The following is a 16,963-nucleotide window of genomic DNA, read 5'->3' on the forward strand; positions in this document are numbered from 1 at the left end:
TTTAACTCCTTTTTCTATATTTTTAAGTGAATAAAGTGTTCTATATTTGAAAAGAATTATTTTTCTTTGTTAAAGAGCGAATAATTGTTGAAAAAGGAACAAAAGTAGTATCAGTAGGGCCTGCGCACATCACACCCCGTAACTCCCTATAATATTAACCTATAAATTTCAAACTCGGCCTGAAATTAGAGGTTAATTTTTTTTATATACTTTTCGATATTATAACGTGAATCAAGTGTTCTCTATATAGAAATAATTATTTTTCCTTTGGGAAATAGCGAATAATAGCAAATTAACGGATAAATTTTGGACAATTTTTATTTATTTATTTATTTTAACTTATGTTATTTTTTTAACTCCTTTTTCTATATTTTTAAGTGAATAAAGTGTTCTATATTTGAAAAGAATTATTTTTCTTTGTTAAAGAGCGAATAATTGTTGAAAAAGGAACAAAAGTAGTATCAGTAGGGCCTGCGCACATCACACCCCGTAACTCCCTATAATATTAACCTATAAATTTCAAACTCGGCCTGAAATTAGAGGTTAATGTAGTAAACAATTGTACGAAACGAATTTTTTATAGACTAATTAGTGGGCCCACAAAGGACCAAAATATGTTTTGTTGACTAACCGGGAATAGGTATATTAAGCTAAATATTCGCGGAGCAGGCATGTGAAGAGTGGCGCAGTTGGTAGCGCTCAGTGCAACGCTGATATGTAGTCCCGAAGGTCCTGGGTTCGGATCCCTGTGAGGGTCGATTTTAAATTTTTTTTATTTATTTTATATAATTTTTTTTATACACTTTTCGATATTATAACGCGAGTCAAGTGTTCTCTATATAGAAATAATTATTTTTCCTTTGGAAAATAGCGAATAATAGCAAATAAACGGATAAATTTTGGACAATTTTTATTTATTTATTTATTTTATTTTATGTTTTTTTTAACTCCTTTTTCAATATTTTTAAGTGAATAAAGTATTCTTTATATGAAAGGAATTATTTTCTTTGTTAAAGAGCGAATAATTGTTGAAAAAGGAACAAAAGTAGTATCAGGGGGCACGCACACATCACACCCCGTAACTCCCAATAATATTAACCTATAAATTTCAAACTCGGCCTGAAATTAGAGGTTAATGTAGTAAACAATTGTACGAAAGGAATTTTTTATAGACTAATTAGTGGGCCCACAAAGGGCCAAAATATGTTTTGTTGACTAACCGGGAGTAGGTGTATTAAGCTAAATATTCGCGGAGCAGGCATGTGAAGAGTGGCGCAGTTGGTAGAGCTGCGTGCAACGCTGATATGTAGTCCCGAAGGTCCTGGGTTCGGAACCCTGTGAGGGTCGATTTTAAATTTTTTTTATTTATTTTATATTATTTTTTTTTATATACTTTTCGATATTATAACGCGAATAAAGTGTTCTCTATACAGAAATAATTATTTTTCCTTTCGGAAATAGCGAATAATAGCAAATTAACTTATAAATTTTGGACAATTTTTATTTATTTATTTATTTTAATTTATGTTATTTTTTTAACTCCTTTTTCTATATTTTTAAGTGAATAAAGTATTCTATATTTGAGAAGAATTATTTTTCTTTGTTAAAGAGCGAATAATTGTTGAAAAAGGAACAAAAGTAGTATCAGGGGGCACGCACACATCACACCCCGTAACTCCCTATAATATTAACCTATAAATTTCAAACTCGGCCTGAAATTAGAGGTTAATGTAGTAAACAATTGTACGAAAGGAATTTTTATAGACTAATTAGTGGGCCCACAAAGGGCCAAAATATGTTTTGTTGACTAACCGGGAGTAGGTGTATTAAGCTAAATATTCGCGAAGCAGGCATGTGAAGAGTGGCGCAGTTGGTAGCGCTGCGTGCAACGCTGATATGTAGTCCCGAAGGTCCTGGGTTCGGAACCCTGTGAGGGTCGATTTTAAATTTTTTTTATTTATTTTATATTATTTTTTTTATATACTTTTCGATATTATAACGTGAATCAAGTGTTCTCTATATAGAAATAATTATTTTTCCTTTGGGAAATAGCGAATAATAGCAAATTAACGGATAAATTTTGGACAATTTTTATTTATTTATTTATTTTAACTTATGTTATTTTTTTAACTCCTTTTTCTATATTTTTAAGTGAATAAAGTGTTCTATATTTGAAAAGAATTATTTTTCTATGTTAAAGAGCGAATAATTGTTGAAAAAGGAACAAAAGTAGTATCAGTAGGGCCTGCGCACATCACACCCCGTAACTCCCTATAATATTAACCTATAAATTTCAAACTCGGCCTGAAATTAGAGGTTAATGTAGTAAACAATTGTACGAAACGAATTTTTTATAGACTAATTAGTGGGCCCACAAAGGACCAAAATATGTTTTGTTGACTAACCGGGAGTAGGTATATTAAGCTAAATATTCGCGGAGCAGGCATGTGAAGAGTGGCGCAGTTGGTAGCGCTGTGTGCAACGCTGATACGTAGTCCCGAAGGTCCTGGGTTCGGATCCCTGTGAGGGTCGATTTTAAATTTTTTTTATTTATTTTATATAATTTTTTTTATACACTTTTCGATATTATAACGCGAGTCAAGTGTTCTCTATATAGAAATAATTATTTTTCCTTTGGAAAATAGCGAATAATAGCAAATAAACGGATAAATTTTGGACAATTTTTATTTATTTATTTATTTTATTTTATGTTTTTTTTAACTCCTTTTTCAATATTTTTAAGTGAATAAAGTATTCTTTATATGAAAGGAATTATTTTTCTTTGTTAAAGAGCCAATAATTGTTGAAAAAGGAACAAAAGTAGTATCAGGAGGGCATGCACACATCACACCCCGTAACTCCCTATAATATTAACCTATAAATTTCAATCTCGGCCTGAAATTAGAGGTTAATGTAGTTAACAATTGTACGAAAGGAATTTTTTATACACTAATTAGTGGGCCCATAAAGGGCCAAAATATGTTTTGTTGACTAACCGGAAGTAGGTGCATTAAGCTAAATATTCGCGGAGAAGGCATGTGAAGAGTGGCGCAGTTGGTAGCGCTGTGTGTAACGCTGATATGTAGTCCCGAAGGTCCTGGGTTCGGATCCCTGTGAGGGTCGATTTTAAATTTTTTTTATTTATTTTATATTATTTTTTTATATACTTTTCTATATTATAACGCGAATCAAGTGTTCTCTATATAGAAATAATTATTTTTCCTTTGGGAAATAGCGAATAATAGCAAATTAACGGATAAATTTTGGACAATTTTTATTTATTTATTTATTTTAACTTATGTTATTTTTTTAACTCCTTTTTCTATATTTTTAAGTGAATAAAGTATTCTATATTTGAGAAGAATTATTTTTCTTTGTTAAAGAGCGAATAATTGTTGAAAAAGGAACAAAAGTAGTATCAGGGGGCACGCACACATCACACCCCGTAACTCCCTATAATATTAACCTATAAATTTCAAACTCGGCCTGAAATTAGAGGTTAATGTAGTAAACAATTGTACGAAAGGAATTTTTATAGACTAATTAGTGGGCCCACAAAGGGCCAAAATATGTTTTGTTGACTAACCGGGAGTAGGTGTATTAAGCTAAATATTCGCGAAGCAGGCATGTGAAGAGTGGCGCAGTTGGTAGCGCTGCGTGCAACGCTGATATGTAGTCCCGAAGGTCCTGGGTTCGGAACCCTGTGAGGGTCGATTTTAAATTTTTTTTATTTATTTTATATTATTTTTTTTATATACTTTTCGATATTATAACGTGAATCAAGTGTTCTCTATATAGAAATAATTATTTTTCCTTTGGGAAATAGCGAATAATAGCAAATTAACGGATAAATTTTGGACAATTTTTATTTATTTATTTATTTTAACTTATGTTATTTTTTTAACTCCTTTTTCTATATTTTTAAGTGAATAAAGTGTTCTATATTTGAAAAGAATTATTTTTCTTTGTTAAAGAGCGAATAATTGTTGAAAAAGGAACAAAAGTAGTATCAGTAGGGCCTGCGCACATCACACCCCGTAACTCCCTATAATATTAACCTATAAATTTCAAACTCGGCCTGAAATTAGAGGTTAATGTAGTAAACAATTGTACGAAACGAATTTTTTATAGACTAATTAGTGGGCCCACAAAGGACCAAAATATGTTTTGTTGACTAACCGGGAATAGGTATATTAAGCTAAATATTCGCGGAGCAGGCATGTGAAGAGTGGCGCAGTTGGTAGCGCTGTGTGCAACGCTGATATGTAGTCCCGAAGGTCCTGGGTTCGGATCCCTGTGAGGGTCGATTTTAAATTTTTTTTATTTATTTTATATAATTTTTTTTATACACTTTTCGATATTATAACGCGAGTCAAGTGTTCTCTATATAGAAATAATTATTTTTCCTTTGGAAAATAGCGAATAATAGCAAATAAACGGATAAATTTTGGACAATTTTTATTTATTTATTTATTTTATTTTATGTTTTTTTTAACTCCTTTTTCAATATTTTTAAGTGAATAAAGTATTCTTTATATGAAAGGAATTATTTTCTTTGTTAAAGAGCGAATAATTGTTGAAAAAGGAACAAAAGTAGTATCAGGGGGCACGCACACATCACACCCCGTAACTCCCAATAATATTAACCTATAAATTTCAAACTCGGCCTGAAATTAGAGGTTAATGTAGTAAACAATTGTACGAAAGGAATTTTTTATAGACTAATTAGTGGGCCCACAAAGGGCCAAAATATGTTTTGTTGACTAACCGGGAGTAGGTGTATTAAGCTAAATATTCGCGGAGCAGGCATGTGAAGAGTGGCGCAGTTGGTAGAGCTGCGTGCAACGCTGATATGAAGTCCCGAAGGTCCTGGGTTCGGAACCCTGTGAGGGTCGATTTTAAATTTTTTTTATTTATTTTATATTATTTTTTTTTATATACTTTTCGATATTATAACGCGAATAAAGTGTTCTCTATACAGAAATAATTATTTTTCCTTTCGGAAATAGCGAATAATAGCAAATTAACTTATAAATTTTGGACAATTTTTATTTATTTATTTATTTTAATTTATGTTATTTTTTTAACTCCTTTTTCTATATTTTTAAGTGAATAAAGTATTCTATATTTGAGAAGAATTATTTTTCTTTGTTAAAGAGCGAATAATTGTTGAAAAAGGAACAAAAGTAGTATCAGGGGGCACGCACACATCACACCCCGTAACTCCCTATAATATTAACCTATAAATTTCAAACTCGGCCTGAAATTAGAGGTTAATGTAGTAAACAATTGTACGAAAGGAATTTTTATAGACTAATTAGTGGGCCCACAAAGGGCCAAAATATGTTTTGTTGACTAACCGGGAGTAGGTGTATTAAGCTAAATATTCGCGAAGCAGGCATGTGAAGAGTGGCGCAGTTGGTAGCGCTGCGTGCAACGCTGATATGTAGTCCCGAAGGTCCTGGGTTCGGAACCCTGTGAGGGTCGATTTTAAATTTTTTTTATTTATTTTATATTATTTTTTTTATATACTTTTCGATATTATAACGTGAATCAAGTGTTCTCTATATAGAAATAATTATTTTTCCTTTGGGAAATAGCGAATAATAGCAAATTAACGGATAAATTTTGGACAATTTTTATTTATTTATTTATTTTAACTTATGTTATTTTTTTAACTCCTTTTTCTATATTTTTAAGTGAATAAAGTGTTCTATATTTGAAAAGAATTATTTTTCTATGTTAAAGAGCGAATAATTGTTGAAAAAGGAACAAAAGTAGTATCAGTAGGGCCTGCGCACATCACACCCCGTAACTCCCTATAATATTAACCTATAAATTTCAAACTCGGCCTGAAATTAGAGGTTAATGTAGTAAACAATTGTACGAAACGAATTTTTTATAGACTAATTAGTGGGCCCACAAAGGACCAAAATATGTTTTGTTGACTAACCGGGAGTAGGTATATTAAGCTAAATATTCGCGGAGCAGGCATGTGAAGAGTGGCGCAGTTGGTAGCGCTGTGTGCAACGCTGATACGTAGTCCCGAAGGTCCTGGGTTCGGATCCCTGTGAGGGTCGATTTTAAATTTTTTTTATTTATTTTATATAATTTTTTTTATACACTTTTCGATATTATAACGCGAGTCAAGTGTTCTCTATATAGAAATAATTATTTTTCCTTTGGAAAATAGCGAATAATAGCAAATAAACGGATAAATTTTGGACAATTTTTATTTATTTATTTATTTTATTTTATGTTTTTTTTAACTCCTTTTTCAATATTTTTAAGTGAATAAAGTATTCTTTATATGAAAGGAATTATTTTTCTTTGTTAAAGAGCCAATAATTGTTGAAAAAGGAACAAAAGTAGTATCAGGAGGGCATGCACACATCACACCCCGTAACTCCCTATAATATTAACCTATAAATTTCAAACTCGGCCTGAAATTAGAGGTTAATGTAGTTAACAATTGTACGAAAGGAATTTTTTATACACTAATTAGTGGGCCCATAAAGGGCCAAAATATGTTTTGTTGACTAACCGGAAGTAGGTGCATTAAGCTAAATATTCGCGGAGAAGGCATGTGAAGAGTGGCGCAGTTGGTAGCGCTGTGTGTAACGCTGATATGTAGTCCCGAAGGTCCTGGGTTCGGATCCCTGTGAGGGTCGATTTTAAATTTTTTTTATTTATTTTATATTATTTTTTTATATACTTTTCTATATTATAACGCGAATCAAGTGTTCTCTATATAGAAATAATTATTTTTCCTTTGGGAAATAGCGAATAATAGCAAATTAACGGATAAATTTTGGACAATTTTTATTTATTTATTTATTTTAACTTATGTTATTTTTTTAACTCCTTTTTCTATATTTTTAAGTGAATAAAGTGTTCTATATTTGAAAAGAATTATTTTTCTTTGTTAAAGAGCGAATAATTGTTGAAAAAGGAACAAAAGTAGTATCAGGAGGGCATGCACACATCACACCCCGTAACTCCCTATAATATTAACCTATAAATTTCAAACTCGGCCTGAAATTAGAGGTTAATGTAGTAAACAATTGTACGAAAGGAATTTTTTATAGACTAATAATTGGGCCCACAAAGGGCCAAAATATGTTTTGTTGACTAACCGGGAGTTGGTGTATTAAGCTAAATATTCGCGGAGCTGGCATGTGAAGAGTGGCGCAGTTGGTAGCGCTGGGTGCAACGCTGATATGTAGTCCCGAAGGTCCTGGGTTCGGAACCCTGTGAGGGTCGATTTTAAATTTTTTTTTATTTATTTTATATTATTTTTTTTATATACTTTTCGATATTATAACGCGAATAAAGTGTTCTCTATACAGAAATAATTATTTTTCCTTTCGGAAATAGCGAATAATAGCAAATTAACTTATAAATTTTGGACAATTTTTATTTATTTATTTATTTTAATTTATGTTATTTTTTTAACTCCTTTTTCTATATTTTTAAGTGAATAAAGTATTCTATATTTGAGAAGAATTATTTTTCTTTGTTAAAGAGCGAATAATTGTTGAAAAAGGAACAAAAGTAGTATCAGGGGGCACGCACACATCACACCCCGTAACTCCCTATAATATTAACCTATAAATTTCAAACTCGGCCTGAAATTAGAGGTTAATGTAGTAAACAATTGTACGAAAGGAATTTTTTATAGACTAATTAGTGGGCCCACAAAGGGCCAAAATATGTTTTGTTGACTAACCGGGAGTAGGTGTATTAAGCTAAATATTCGCGAAGCAGGCATGTGAAGAGTGGCGCAGTTGGTAGCGCTGCGTGCAACGCTGATATGTAGTCCCGAAGGTCCTGGGTTCGGAACCCTGTGAGGGTCGATTTTAAATTTTTTTTATTTATTTTATATTATTTTTTTTATATACTTTTCGATATTATAACGTGAATCAAGTGTTCTCTATATAGAAATAATTATTTTTCCTTTGGGAAATAGCGAATAATAGCAAATTAACGGATAAATTTTGGATAATTTTTATTTATTTATTTATTTTAACTTATGTTATTTTTTTACCTCCTTTTTCTATATTTTTAAGTGAATAAAGTGTTCTATATTTGAAAAGAATTATTTTTCTTTGTTAAAGAGCGAATAATTGTTGAAAAAGGAACAAAAGTAGTATCAGGAGGGCCTGCGCACATCACACCCCGTAACTCCCTATAATATTAACCTATAAATTTCAAACTAGGCCTGAAATTAGAGGTTAATGTAGTAAACAATTGTACGAAAGGAATTTTTTATAGACTAATTAGTGGGCCCACAAAGGGCCAAAATATGTTTTGTTGACTAACCGGGAGTAGGTGTATTAAGCTAAATATTCGCGGAGCAGGCATGTGAAGAGTGGCGCAGTTGGTAGAGCTGCGTGCAACGCTGATATGTAGTCCCGAAGGTCCTGGGTTCGGAACCCTGTGAGGGTCGATTTTAAATTTTTTTATTTATTTTATATTATTTTTTTTATATACTTTTCTATATTATAACGCGAATCAAGTGTTCTGTATATAGAAATAATTATTTTTCCTTTGGGAAATAGCGAATAATAGCAAATTAATGGATAAATTTTGGACAATTTTTATTTATTTATTTTAATCTATGTTATTTTTTTAACTCCTTTTCAATATTTTTAAGTGAATAAAGTGTTCTATATATGAAAAGAATTATTTTACTTTGTTAAAGAGCTAATAATTGTTGAAAAAGGAACAAAAGTAGTATCAGGGGACACGCACACATCACACCCCGTTTTTCCCTATAATATTAACCTATAAATTTCAAACTCGGTCTGAAATTAGAAGTTAATGTAACTAACAATTGTACGAAAGGAATTTTTTATAGACTAATTAGTGGGCCCACAAAGGGCCAAAACATGTTTTGTTGACTAACCAGTAGTAGGTGTATTAAGCTAAATATTCGTGGAGCTGGCATGTGAAGAGTAGCGCAGTTGGTAGCGCTGTGTGCAACGCTGATATGTAGTCCCGTTGTTCCTGGGTTCGGAACTGTGTGAGGGTCGATTTTAAATTTTTTTTATTTGTTTTATATTATTTTTTTATATACTTTTCGATATTATAACGCGAATCAAGTGTTCTGTATATAGAAATAATTATTTTTCCTTTGGGAAATAGCGAATAACAGCTAATAAACGGATAAATTTTGGACAATTTTTATTTATTTATTTATTTTATTTTGCGTTATTTTTTTAACTCCTTTTTCAATATTTTTACTTTCAATATTTTTAATATTATGGGCCCACAAAGGGCCAAATTAAGTTTTGTTGACTAAACTGGGGGTGGTGTTTTTAATCTAAATATTCGCGGCGTTGGCATGTGAAGCGTGGCGAAGTTGGTAGTGCTTTGGCAAGTTAGATACGTAGTCCCGGCAGCCCTGGGTTCGAAACCCTGTGAGGGTCGATGTTGAATTTTTTTTACTTATTTTATATTATGTTTTTTAATATACTTTTCGACATTTTAACGTGAATCAAGTATTCTGTATATGGAAATAGTCCCGCAGTGGACTGATCGTTAAGACACGGTTCCCAGCAGATCACCGAAGTCAAGCATCACTGGCTGCGGTCAGTGTGCGGGTGGGTGACCACTTGGATCAGTCTGCGTAGGGACCGAGGGTGTGCGGTATTGGTCCTCGTTAAACTGTGCTACCGTAAAGTGCTCGACTTCGCGCGCAGGTCGTCGGGCTACCGAAGCGGGGGTGCCATCCACTCCGCAGAGGATCAAAATTGTGATGGCATGTCTTCGGATCATCCTCCGGGATGTTTCCCAGACCGTCGCCAATAGCCCATTGTGCAGCTCTAGTGCGACGTAAATTAACAACAACAACAACAATATGGAAATAATTATTTTTCCTTTGGGAAATAGCGACTAATAGCAAATTAACGGATAAATTTTGAACAATTTTTATTTATTTATTTATTTTATTTTATGTTATTTTTTAACTCATTTTTCAATATTTTTAAGTGAATAAAGTGTTCTATATATGAAAATAATTATTTTGCTTTGTTAATAAGCGAATAATTGTTGAAAAAGGAACAAAAGTAGTATCAGGGGGCACGCACACATCAAACCCCGTAACTCCCGATAATATTAACCTATAAATTTCAAACTCGGTCTGAAATTAGAAGTTATTGTAACTAACAATTGTACGAAAGGAATTTTTTATAGACTAATTAGTGGGCCCACAATGGACCAAAATAAGTTTTGTTGACTAAACCGGAGGTGGTGTTTTTAAATTAAATATTCGCGCGGCTAGCATGTGAATTTTGGCGCAGTTGGTTGCGCTGTGGGCAAGTTAGATATGTAGTCCCGGAGGCTCTGGGTACAAAACCCTGCGAGGGTCGACTTTCAAACTCTTTTATATTATTGAGATTGTTGAATGGACTAGTACTGCACGATAACTACCAGGACACGAACTACGCATACAAGGCTACGGAGGAGCAGAAGCGATAGGCCCAGATGAGTTCTGGAATATGCACAAGAAATCCTTGGAAGATCCGGATGCTTTCTGGAGCGAGGCCTCGGAATCTTTATATAGGAAAATTCCGGTTCCGAACCAAAATGTCTGCAGGTACAATTTCGATGACAATAAGGGCTGGATTTTTGTCGAATTGATGAAGGGAGCGATGACCAATATCTGCTACAATGCACTGCACAGTGGACTAGCATCCAAGGTTTCGTGGCCAAAATTATTATTTCGAAAAAATTTGGGGGTTCTTATGTGCAGGTAAATTGAATTAATAGTTGAAATTTCGAAATACACTAAAAATACCCAGAAAAAAAATGGCGGGTGAAATATGGCGAGCAAAAATAAAAAAAAATAATATAGTACGTTTAAATAATTAAATATAGCAATGAAAATATAATAATTTTCGTAATTTTATATTAAAAATGAAAAGCAAATTATATTTCCGAAGTAATATTACAAAATAACGCGAAAATATGAAAGAAAAACATAATATTTGTTTTTTGGTATATTTAGTCCACCTTTACAGTACGGGCATAATGGTGTAGGTTTTTTCGAAAAAAAGAAACATTAGAGAAGTCAACAACAAAAAGTTTAGCTAAGTACCTCGTGGAACTAAGTATCGAAAGTCATTAAAACATTGTAAAATGTCAGATGATAAGATATAAACTATAAGTTTGTGAAGAGTATTAACTAATTCAACAAATTGTACTATAATTTCAGACTAATTACTCGGATAAAAATGCAACAGTAAGGTGAAATTTCTATATATATTTTTGAAATAAAAATGTAAAAGTTACATTAAAAAAAAAATTCTTTTAAACATATTTTTCATTACACTATACTCTTGTTGGTCCAAAAAGTAAATTATAATGTTTGGAATGATTATGAATACTTAATTTGGGCTATATTAAAACTGCCTACACATATTTTAGTTAAAAATTTAATTTTTGGCCAAAGATCATGGTCTTCTGGCCCACCGGACAGAAATGTTGAGAATGGACACGGGGAACAAATTGCCTATTTCTGATATTGTAAATTTTTTTTAATCGTACTACTGATTTTTATTATTCTTTTACTGTCGCAACGATCGGAAGAAAGAAAATTTCATTCTGTTTTGGCGATTTGGAAAGACAAGGGATTGTTTAAGTTACCACTGATTATTTTCATCCTAGGGATTTTTTTTATTTTATTTTCTTACTGCTGCTAACATGATTAAGGCAGTTTTATCTTTCCTATATTACTATAACAAAGGAAATTTTATTCTCTTACTACTACTACTGTAGTAATACAAATTTTATCTTCTTACCGCTACTGCTGTAATAAAGGTATTTTATCTTCTTACCGCTACTGCTGTAATAAAGGTATTTTATTCTCTTACCCTTATCTAAGATAAGAGCAGTTTTATCTTTCGAATATTACTATAACAAAGGAAAATATATCCTTTTACGGATAATACTGCAATAAAGGAAATTTATTTTCTTACCACCACTACTGTAATAAGAGAAATTTGTTCTCTTTAAGGTTAGAGGAAATTGTATTCCCTTATCATTGATTACCTTTATTATCTAACCGTTATTACAATGTAGTAGGGCAATTACTTTTATTCTCCTTATTTTCTTTCCTACTACGATATACAATAAGTGAAACTTTATTCTTTTAACTCTACTGCTTGGATAAGGGATATTTTATTATCTTATTGCATATAAGTTTTAAAATTGCAAATTATAAAGAACTCAGAAAGAATAAAAGATTATGAAGAGAAATTTAGAATCATTAATATTGGTTAACAACAACACAGTATTTATATTATTCATATTGAGGTCGGATTCCTTTATCTCTCCCAATTTTTAGATGTTATCACAAAAAAAAATTTTTTTAAATATTTAAAAATAATAAAATATTTTAAAAATAGTATTAATAGACTACAACGACTTCAGCTACGCTAATGCTTGACATCAGTAATGCGTGTCATAGAGTTTGGCGCAATGGAATAATTTACAAACTGATGGAGTTGAAATTCCCACCAGGAATAACTAAGTTTATATATTTATTAAATTTTTAAAAAAGAAAAAAAAAGTTTCATTTCAGCTATAGATTTTATTGGTATAGACTAAAAGTTAAACGTTTTGTAACTGTAACAGAAATTGAAAGTTTTTTTAAAAATAAATTTGCAAAACTTCTATTAAAAAAAGTGAGATAAAGAAGCGAGCATCAAGATAAAACGATTGGTAATTTAGGGAATATATTAACACTTTGAATTCAGTCATTGAATATGAAGCAAAAAAAAAAAAAAATGCTTCTTTTTTTCAGTAGATGATTCATAAAGAAAAACATTAGTCGTAAAATTACGGAAAAAAAATTCGATTAACATCTCGTCATGTTTGTACATAAAGAAAATAAATGCTTTATACTGTAAGATAAATAATATGTTTTTATTGCAATTCTTCAAAAATTATATTTAAAGAAAATTAGACAAAAAGAAGCAAATTAATAAAATACAACTGGTTATTCACAAGAAAAGCAAACATTAGCATTGAAGTACAGATTGGCACTATTTTTCAAACATAACAACAGAAATTTAAAGAACATTTAATGGAATGATTTTTTCTTTGAAGAAAATTTGTTTTGTGATAGCAAGAAACAAAGATGACTCCCCCCTCCCAAAAAAAAAATCAAGAGGGTTAGTTAGTAGGCAAAGGAAAGGAATTACATCTAAAAGAGAGACTAAGGAATTATTTCTTTATACAGAAAATCTCTAACACTGCCATTGAAAAGCGAGACTTAGCATCATTCCACATATTTTTAAATCTACAATTAGACATGCCAATATTTGTTTAGAGCAAAATAATCTTAAAACGTTTTAAAATAATTTTTAGTAGCAAGCACTTAAAATCCCAAAAATATGTAGTGTTTATTATTTGTAGTAAAAAATAAAAAAAAAGAAATTTTATAGAGTATTAGAACTAATAAAAAAATTTTTTTTTATCAATTTTGGTTTGCTTAGCTTTTGACATTGAAACCTCTCAGAAAAAAAAAGAAATAATATAACAAGTTAATAGTTCTTGCTTTCTCAAAAATTTCTTAGCTGCAGTTTTCATTGTTTACACTCGCAAGTTTAATAAATACCCCTCTGGTATTTCATTGCTCTGTAATTTAAAATGAAACTTATTAAAAATGTTGAGTACTTCTGACTTTTCATAATTTAATCCAATTTAGGAGCTCATTTAATCATTCATGAGTTAGCTTAATAGAAATGTATGTATATATAGAACTTTATACCAAGAATGAGAGGAGGGGCCACAATGGTCCCTTTAGGTATTTTGGTAGGGACCCCATTATGTCAGGAAAGTTTGGGTATAAGGTACTCTATGGTAAGCATTAAGCACCCCAGCTTCATGAAGAAAAAAAAATCAAAAGTATTTCAATATATGTATAATTATTATTCATAGAGAAAAGGAAACACAGTTGTCTAATAAACTAATATATATATGTATAATTGAAATATCAGTGTTCCATTTAATCAACCAAATTGAATGAAATACCATAGAATCTTGATGATTAAACTTATGCTTGCTGTTCTATTGATTGTAACATGATTCTTACCTAACAATGATTTAGATTTTCTTAGTTGCTTTGGCAAAATATTTAAGTTTTGAAGGCATTTTGAACCTGTAAAATATTTCTTCTCTATTTTCATCTAATTGTATTTACAACCTATAACCTTTTAAAGCTATATTTATTTATTATACCTTATTTCTCTTCTCTGCTATTATTACATAGATATTGATTATTATGCAAAATTAGATGTGTAAAACATTTTATAATAAACATATTTAAAACGTTATGTAACTACGTTTGCAATTATAAAGTAACAAATAAGTTACATCCACCTTCATAATATGTTTTACATTAAACCATACCAGTCGAAAAATGCAATAAAAATAATTAATACAAAATTGTAAAACATTAAAAATTAACTTTTCACATAGTTGTTTAATATTTGGGTTATACACAGATAATAAAAGTTTTTATAATAACTAATCATGAAACAGGAATTTTTTTTTAAAAAAAAGGTTGTCGATGAAGTTTCAACAGTGACCAAACAAAATTATCAGATTTCAATTTCATCCCAACAGTATTAGGAATTATAAAAACAAAGTTGTAAATGAAGTTACAATGATAACTGAACAAAATGATCAGGTTTCAATTTTGTCCCAACAGAATAGGCAACGAAATCTGTGTCAAATACAATATATTCATATCTTTCAGGATAGTTTTTAATTTGTGATGTAGCAATCTGTTTATTTTTAGGAAGGAAAAAAAATGATCGCATAGCAATCACAGGGAAGTGCAGAGAGCCCATAGTGGAAACATAAAATTTGTAACGGAATAATAAAATCAACAATAATAAACATAACATTTAATAATGGCAATTAAATTTAAAAAAATCACACAATAAAAATTTGGAAATTTAAATTTTTTACAAGAGTCAAAAAATTAGAATTTGTGATCATAGTGGAAAGTACAATATCCATTGGTATTCTCTGCTCTAACAATAATCTCACAACACATTGAAAACTGTACATAAATATATATATATATATACATGTGTGTTGTGTTTTCTTGTTTTAAAAAAAAGGTTGCATGCACATTTTTTCTTCAGTTCTTGTAGGCAGAACAAACAAAGGAAGTCGTCTAAACTCAATAATGGTGTAATAAGCTCAATGCTTCAGCTACTCTGTTTCTCATATCAGGGATTGATCTTTCAACAGTACTAGAAGAGCTGAAAGAAAACAAAATGTAAATTTAAGTTGGTTGAATCAACACAGAGACATCGAAAAATGGTTACACTTTCAGTAGTTTTGAGTTTTTTATAGCAGTTGTGGGGATATATTTATCAATAATGTAAACCTTCATCTATCAAAAAGGAGCCCCAACAAAGAATCGAGTGTTATATACTAGTGAATTGGAATTGTGTTTTTGTAGTGGTAGATACACTACAGTACTCCCCCACCAGAATTATATCTGTGATAGAATTCACTGAATGGATACCCCTAGTTGATTCATCGCTATTTCGTGAGAAGCCGGAAGAGCTGTATTAAGATCATCCTACTTTTTGAGTGCTGATCGTGAGAGCTGTATTAAGTTCACGGTCGTGGTCCCTTCTGTGTTGCCATTAGCAGTCAGGCCAAAGACGTGTATGATCGAGACTGAGTAGCAACAGTGTGAGGAGGTAGAGAATGTCACAGTCAGAAGTAGCAAGTCAACTGTTCAATGTGAATCATCCATCAACGTAGGCATGTTTGTATCAAAGTGGTAGTTTCTCTCAAGGTAGGCGGGTTCACATCCCGTCCGGGTCACAAACGTGGGAATAGTAGTTATCGACAATGTAAACCTTCATCTGTGCAAAGGTACCCCAACATAGAATCTAGTTAACATGTTTTATATACCAGTGAATTGAAATTGTATTTTTGTAGTGGTAGATACACTACAGCAGTGGTTAAACTGTTTACCATAGCATCCTGTGAGTGGTTAAACTGTTCACTATAGCATCCTCCATTTCAAGTCTAAAATTAATTCTTATAATAACATGCCATTCGCACGAAACTTTATTTCTGCTCTAACACAAATTGGTTAGTAACTTAAAGTGTTTGAATCAACACAGAGACATCAAAAGATGATTACACTTTTAAGTAATTAAGTAGTTTTAAGTAACTTTTTAAAACTTTTTGTAGCAGTGGTCATCAAACTGTTTGCCATGGTATCCTGTGAAAGTGGCGTGGCACACTGTATGGTATCAAGTCCAAAATTTATTCTTAACAGAACATGCCATTTGCATAAAACTTTATTTGTGCCCTAACACAAACTGGTGAGTTACTTATAGGCAATCAGAGATGCACTCTTTTTCTTAGAAGACTTTACATTCAATTCAAACGCTCTCACATACACTGGTTAATTAGTTAAATGCAATCTGAGGCTCACATCTTGTAATCTTTTTATCAATAATCTTGAATGTTGGCACTGACTATTTCATTCAAACCTATTTTTTATTAAGGATTTGTACCAAAATTGAAGAGAAAAAAATATCTAACATATACCTTGTGTAAATTACAAAACATAATCATTGATGCCTACTGCTCCACTTTTTGCAAATAAGGCACAAAGGGATTAAAAATAAAAACCAAAACTTAAAGGAATAGAATTAATCTTGTTCATCATTAAAAGGTTCATCACAATATAACTTGAAGTGCTTTTCTACTTTGATTTATAATTTAAAATGTTACTTACTCATTTTGTCTTTTTCTGAATTTGTAAATTAGTTTCATTCTTTGATTAGATCTTTAAATAGCTTTTAAGAAATTTAGATAAATCGATAATTAGAACTAAAAACATTGGCAGTTAGCTTCTCCACCATCATTCCGCGAAGTACAAACTAAATTTCAAATAAACATCAATCAATAATGA

General features: G+C 31.1%; 1 protein-coding gene across 13 annotated transcripts in view; it reads right to left on the reverse strand.

Moving 5' to 3' along the window:
* Positions 1-13,160: 13,160 nt before the first annotated feature.
* Positions 13,161-16,963, reverse strand: part of LOC147816113 (maestro heat-like repeat-containing protein family member 1) — a 50,152-nt gene continuing 46,349 nt past the window's right edge. For all 13 annotated transcript variants that reach the window (XM_087158199.1, XM_087158201.1, XM_087158200.1 and 10 more), the window contains one exon: positions 13,161-15,281. The gene's annotated coding sequence lies outside the window, so the exon portion shown is untranslated. The remainder of the gene's footprint in view (positions 15,282-16,963) is intronic.

Source organism: Parasteatoda tepidariorum, chromosome 2, assembly GCF_982258835.1.
Source record: "Parasteatoda tepidariorum strain Cologne lab strain chromosome 2, Ptep-v5.0, whole genome shotgun sequence".
In the NCBI taxonomy this organism is placed as follows: Eukaryota; Metazoa; Arthropoda; class Arachnida; order Araneae; family Theridiidae; genus Parasteatoda; species Parasteatoda tepidariorum.